The sequence below is a fragment of the Cololabis saira genome, chromosome 10 (genome assembly GCF_033807715.1).
Source record: "Cololabis saira isolate AMF1-May2022 chromosome 10, fColSai1.1, whole genome shotgun sequence".
Taxonomy (NCBI): Eukaryota; Metazoa; Chordata; class Actinopteri; order Beloniformes; family Belonidae; genus Cololabis; species Cololabis saira.
This window is the reverse complement of record NC_084596.1, coordinates 1943831-1951109: the sequence shown is the minus strand read 5'-3', so window position 1 is coordinate 1951109 and position 7279 is coordinate 1943831.

Sequence of the window (7279 nt, the reverse complement as noted above, 5' to 3'; positions counted from 1 at the left end):
ACACAATCACCCACAAGATAGAAATAATATGGTGATATTATACATTTTCTGAAACTGTATATGAAAGTGAGTATTGCTGTATTTGTTTTTTTTATGTCTCTGGTATTCCTAGGTGTCACAGAGTTAATACAAATAAAAATAACATAGGCGAAAATGGTGAAAAATTAACATTCTCTAGGGTTTCTGGAGCTCTGTTGACCTCCAAGTATGTCAGAAAAGTTCAACTTTAGGTTTGAAAGACAGCTATAAATGTCTCCTTTAAAATGATACCAAACACAGTATTATTGGAACTTAGGAATTGCTTGATCTATGAGCCTAAACCAGGATAGGCAACAGCGTTTACAGTCCAATTTACCATATTGGGTGGCCATCTTGAATGTGGGAATATAGAAAACCAGGGGTCTAATTTTTTTGGGTTTGGGACACACTGATCTTTCAAAAAATGCTGTATGCCATCTTTTCCTCAAAAATGCCTACAGGGTTACATGATTCTGAAGTTACAGCCCAGTCTAAACCAGCCGGTTGTAGGTGTTTCTTCAGCTTTAGCGACTTCCCTAGGCTCTGACTTGACTCTAGACTGTTTTGATCCTATAGACCTCCCTGAGCTGACTTCACTCGTTAATAGAGCTAAGTCTACCACATGTATGTTAGACCCCATCCCGACTCCACTATTCAAAAATGTTTTTTCTCTTATTGGTGCGACAATACTAGACCAAATCAACTTATCACTAAACTTAGGATATGTACCACAGGTTTTCAAAGTGGCAGTAATTAAACTTTTACTTAAAAAACCTTCTCTTGACCAGTGTTGGGGAAGTTACTTTTAAAAAGTAACTAGTTATAGTTATAGTTAGTGCTGAGAAAATGTAATTAGTTACTTTACTAGTTGCTCAATTATAAAAGTAACTAGTAACTAAGTTACTTTACTTTACTTTATATACAAATATTTTTTTTTATGTAGTGGAACAATAAAACACAAGAGATATGTTTAGAAATCTTGACAGGAATATTTATTGTAGCCTCAACTTGGCCTTCAAAACAAACAGTGTAGTTAGACAGTCACAGTAGTGCTGTGCAATATGAAATAAGATGTCTACATTAATTATTAGCAGCATAGTGTTAACTTAACTATACTTTTTATTTCCCTTTCTCAGTGTAACAAATATGTAAGCAGCAACTGCTCTCATTTGGGTATGTAACAAATAATTAACAACTCCACTATTTTAACAGTGTAACAATTATATGAAAAAATAAAATAAAATAAAAAATAAAATAAACTGTCAGATTGCAGCTCCTGTGCTGACCTGTTCTGACATCATAGTGACTCAGTCATGAATGATGACTCTACCCACTCACTCATTTCACCACAATGTTTTTACCGTCCTTTATCTCAATGAATTCAAAATAATGTTTATACTTCCATCCTGCAAAGCACCCGATGTCATTGTCACTGCTGTCTTCCATTGTAGCTACGCTTGGTGTCTGTTCGCCGCTCGCCGTCATCATGCACCGTTATTAGTTTGACTTCGTTTAGTGTTGTTTATGTGTGGCGGGCGGTGTGTGCGCTTGGGTGCATGCTGTGTATGCAGCCGCTTCCTGAAAGGCAAAGGCCCGCCCAACTCTGTTTCTGATTGGCTTACCCACGGAAGTTACCCAGTTTATTAACCAATCATCATCACTTTCTCTGTAAGATTCATGTTAGTCTGAGAGCTCACTTCCACGCTCTTTTGCTGCTGCTTGTTTTGGTAGGACTAGGAGGAGGAATCGGATTGTAAAGAAACTACCGAAAATAACGGAACTAACGCAACTAACGGACCAATTTAATTCATAATAACGATAACGCCACTACCAAATGGGAAAAGTAATGCGTTACGTTAGAATTTAGAGAGAAAACTAATTTCGTTACTAACGTAACGGGAAAATACTCGTTAGGTCCCAACACTGCTCTTGACCCAGGCACCTTAGCTAATTATAGACCAATTTCCAACCTTCCATTTGTATCTAAAATACTGGAAAAGGCAGTTTCAAGCCAGTTATGTGAGTACTTGTATAGAAATGATCGGTTTGAAGTCTTTCAGTCAGGGTTCAGAATGCATCATAGCACAGAGACAGCACTGGTTCGAGTTACGAATCAGAATCAGAATCAGAATCAGAATCAGCTTTATTGGCCAGGTTCGAACATTGTCCAACAAGGAATTTGACTCCGGTTATTTCGCTCTTTGGTAGTAAAAATAAACAATAAACAAATAAACAATAAACAAATGTGGTATTTCTATGTGGTATTTCTATCTACAGTATAAACATTATAAACATTTTAAGGTGCAGCAGTTTGAGGTATTGAGAAGGACAGTTCTGAATAAAAATAAGAATAAGTATAAGTATAATCTATTTACAATTTTAACAGACAAATTATACAAAAAATACAAAAAAATTATACAAAGGAAATACAAAAGTGAGAGGTGCAGCAGAGTGAGGCAGACATGATTAATAAAGAGGGTGCTGGATGATTTTTATTGCACGTGTTTGGTTACTCTGAGACTGTTAGTTGTGAGAGTTCATCAGAGCAACCGCTTGCGGGAAGAAACTGTCCCTGTGTCTGGAGGTTTTGGCGTACAGTGCTCTGTAGCGCCGTCCAGAGGGGAGGAGTTGGAACAGACTGTGTCCCGGGTGTGAGGGGTCTGCAGAGATTCGACCTGCCCGTTTCCTGGTCCTGGACCGGTACAGGTCCTGGATAGATGGGAGGTTAGTCCCAACTATCCTCTCTGCAGACCTGATTGTCCGCTGCAGTCTGTGCCGGTCCAGTTTGGTGGCTGATCCAAACCAGACAGTGATGGAAGAGCAGAGAACAGACTGTATTATGGCAGTGTAAAAGGTGATCAGCAGCTGCTGTGGCAGGTTGAACTTCCTGAGCTGCCGCAGGAAGTACAACCTCTGCTGCGGCTTCTTCCTGATGGAGTTCATGTGGGTGGAACCATTCAGGTCCACTTCAGGTCCTCTTCAGGCCCACTTCAGGTCCCGGGAGATGGTGGACCCCAGGAACTTGAAGGAGTCTGTGGAGGAGACGGTGCTGTTGAGGATGGTTAGGGGGGGGAGTGGCGGTGGGTTTTTTCTGAAGTCCACTGTTATCTCCACAGTCTTGAGCGGGTTCAGCTCCAGGTGGTTCCGACCGCACCAGTGGACCAGTTGATCCACCTCCCGTCTGTACGCGGACTCGTCACCTTCCCGGATCAGGCCGATGACGGTGGTGTCGTCCGCGTACATCAGGATTTTCACAGACGAGTCCCCTGAGGTGCAGTCGTTCGTGTAGAGGGAGAAGAGCAGTGGTGAGAGGACGCACCCCTGGAGGGGCCAGTGCTGATGGTCCGGGTGCTGGATGTGATGCTCCCCAGCCTCACCTGCTGCCTCCTGTCACTCAGGAAGCTGGTAATCCACTGACAGGTGGGGGCAGGCACGGAGAGCTGGGTGAGCTTCTGGTGGAGGATTGCAGGAGCGATCGTGTTGAACGCTGAGCTGAAGTCCACAAACAGGATCCTCGCGTAGGTCCCTGAGTTGTCGAGGTGACGCAGGATGTGATGCAGTCCTATGTTGACTGCATCATCCACCGACCTGTTTGCCCGGTAAGCAAACTGCAGGGGGTCGAGCAGAGAGCCTGTGGTGTCCTTCAGGTGGCTCAACACCAGCCGCTCAAAGGTCTTCATGACCACAGACGTCAGGGCGACAGGCCTGTAGTCATTTAGACCAGTGATGGTGGGTTTCTTGGGGACTGGGATGATGGTGGAGCGTTTGAGGCATGCGGGCACCTCACACAGCTCCAGGGACCGGTTAAAGATCCGTGTGAAGGTGGGAGCCAGCTGCTCGGCGCAGGCTCTCAGGCAGGAAGGCGACACGCCGTCCGGGCCTGGAGCCTTCTTGATCTTCTGCCTTTTGAACAGCCGACACACGTCTTCCACAGAGATCTTGAGTGCAGGCAGGGTCTTGGGTGGGGGGAGGGGGGTAGACAGAGGTGGGGGGGGTTGGCTGATATGAGGTGTGAAAAGGTGGGCAGTGGGGGGGGAGGAGGGGGATGGTGATGGTGGAGCAGCAGGGGGGGAGGGGGGGGGATGGTGGAGGTGTAGCCGCAGGGGGGGGGGGGGGGGGGGGGTGGAGGTGTAGCCGCAGGGGGGGGAGGGTGGGGGTGGAGGTGATGATGATGATGATGATGATGATGATGATGATGATGATGATGATGATGATGATGATGAGGATGAGTCGAACCGGCAGTAAAAGCTGTTAAGCTGGTTGGCGAGTTTGCGGTTGCCTGCAGGGCGTGAAGCTGGTCTTTTGAACCTCGTGATGTTCTGCAGGCCTCTCCACACAGAAGAGGGGTCAGGGTTGGCAGAGAGGCGATTCTGCAGCCGTTCGCCATAGGATCGCTTCGCTTTCCTGATCTCCCTTGTCAGTGTGTTCTTGGCCTGTCTGAACAGGGCTCGGTCGCCGCTCCTGTAGGCATCCTCTTTGTATTTTCGTAGTTTTTTGAGGTTCGGAGTGAACCAGGGTTTATTGTTACTGTATGTGCAGAAGGTCTTGGTCTGCACTCACATGTCCTCGCAGAAACTGATATACGATGTAACAGTGTCAGTCAGTTCATGGAGATCTGAGGCCGCAGCTTCAAACACACTCCAGTCCGTGATCTCAAAACAGTCCTGGAGCAACAGCTTTGACTCCTCAGTCCACTTCTTTACGGTATTAACTACAGGCTTCGAGGTCTTTAATTTCTGCCTGTAGGTAGGGATGAGATGGAGCAGACAATGGTCAGAGTGACCAAGAGCTGCGCGGGGAACAGAGCGGTATGCATTTTTTATGACGGTGTAACAATGGTCCAGGGTCCGCGTGTCCCTGGTGGGACACGTGACATGTTGTCTGAATTTCGTGACAACATGAACAATGACCTCCTTATGGCCTCAGATAAGGGATTAGTTTCCATACTGGTTCTACTGGACCTCAGATAAATGATTAGGGTCCATACTGGTTCTACTGGACCTCAGTGCTGCTTTTGACACTGTTGATCATGGCATTTTACTGCACAGGTTAGAGCATGTTGTTGGGATTAAAGGGACAGCTCTATGTTGGTTTAAATCATATCTATCTGACAGGTTCCAGTTTGTTCATGTACATGAGGTTTCTTCAGAACAGTCAAGGGTCTGTTATGGTGTTCCACAGGGTTCAGTGCTAGGGCCAATGTTGTTCAGTTTATTATTATATTTATAGCCATTGGGAAGTATAATCCAGAATTACGGCATACACTTTCATTGTTATGCTGATGATACGCAGCTCTATTTGTCTATGAAGCCGGATGAAACAGAACTGTTAGTTAAACTTCAGGCATGTCTTAGGGACATCAAGGACTGGATGTCCAGAAATTTCTTGCTTCTAAATTCATATAAAACAGAGGTTATCATTCTTGGTCCAGAGCATCTTAGGAAGGGACTAGATGGTGTTGAGATGGCTTCCAGTGCAACTGTGAGAAACCTTGGTGTTATTTTATGGCCACGCCATTTCACGAAAAATCACGGTTTTGATAACTTTTCATGGTTAACGTCTTTTGTGTCTCCTGAGCGAGTTTTATGTCGAACAGACGATCCTGCTAGGAGGAGTTCGTTAAAGTGCGACATGTGAAAATGGCATAAATTGCGCCAAAATTACACGATTAATTCAAAATGGCCGACTTCCTGTTGGGTTTCGGCCATGGCGCCAAGAGACTTTTTTTTTAATTTGCGACATGAAGTGTGTACCGATTTTCGTGCATCTACGTCAAACCGTATTGTGGGGCTTGAGGCACAAAGTTTTCTAGGGGGCGCTGGTGAGCCATTAGGCCACGCCCCTTTTTGACACTATTAGAATACGTAATTTTTCGCCACATGGGACGTGCGTGCCAAGTTTCACAACTTTTCGAGTAAGTTATGCGCCTCAAAAATGCAATTGTTTTCGGATAAAATAATAAGTCTTAATATTATTGCTTACGCTGCACCCCTCCAAAATAAAACCACCACATACACTAAACGATCTGGCGAGCTGTCAAGCCAGAGATAATTCATTACCAAAAAAAAGGTTTACATTGTCCAGTGTCCAATATATTCTAAGGAACATATATGTATGGATAATTATTTATAGGTGGCATTTACGCAGCATAAAATTAATTAATTTAGTGATTGCCTTGTCAAATAAAAGGTATAATAAAAAAACAACATGCTTTTTTTTGGAGCGAGCAATAATTTCCGGATTGTCTCACAAAAACACGGGGGTGCTGAAATTCAAAGAAGAAATGTGTGACCCTGGGGACACTAAAAGCCGTTACCCATCCCAACTCCATTACCCAGCATGCCCTAGGTGCTTAGCACATGCGCAGAGCGCCAGCTCAAAGCATCAGTTGTTGTTGTTGCCATGACAGCAAGATAAACGTCTTGATGAGACCAGCTACACGCCTCGTCTGCTATATACATATATATTGAGACAGACAACACATGGTGTCAGAATGGGCCGCGGGTAATTATAAGAAGAAGTTTTTACCGCGAGAGAGCCACGGAAGAGGAGTAAGTTAAAAAAAAAAAAAAAAAAAAAAGTTGCTCGACGTGAGGTAAGCAGACACACAAATATTGTGAAATTTCAATATTTCTTGCTATGAATATGATAAAATCTGCTTTTCATGGCGAAACTATCTTAAAATATTGCAATTTAGACTGAGAATCAAAGAAATGGCAGCAATTTTATTTTTCCTCCACAGCCGAAAGCTTGAAAGTCACGTGACAGAAACAAAACCTAACGAAACCATTAAAATTAATGGGCCACGGAACGCATTGTCATCTCACGTTTTAGGAGGGCAATTCGTAAACATTGCCACGTTTTGCAATGTGGACCAACGTAGCCTCTACCACGTTTTGCTGTGAGACTGGGTTGTACTGGAAGGTAGATGCAAGTAGAACAAATGTTCTGATTTTGGCTCCTGTTTGTATTGTTGTTGTTTCAATCTCTGTGAGCTGGTCAGGTTGAAAATCTATTTTTACAGAGATGGACAGTTTTTTCGCACATATGTTCAATATATGAAATCAATTGCCGTCGCATTTGAATGCAAAAGATCTGTGTGTGTGTGTGTGTGTGTGTGTGTGTGTGTGTGTGTGTGTGTGTGTGTGTGTGTGTGTGTGTGTGTGTGTGTGTGTGTGTGTGTGTTGGGGTCGGGGGGGGGGGGTTCGAAGCGGGCAATTGCCCCTGTCCATTCTGCTGACGGAGCTACCCTTTTCAAGGA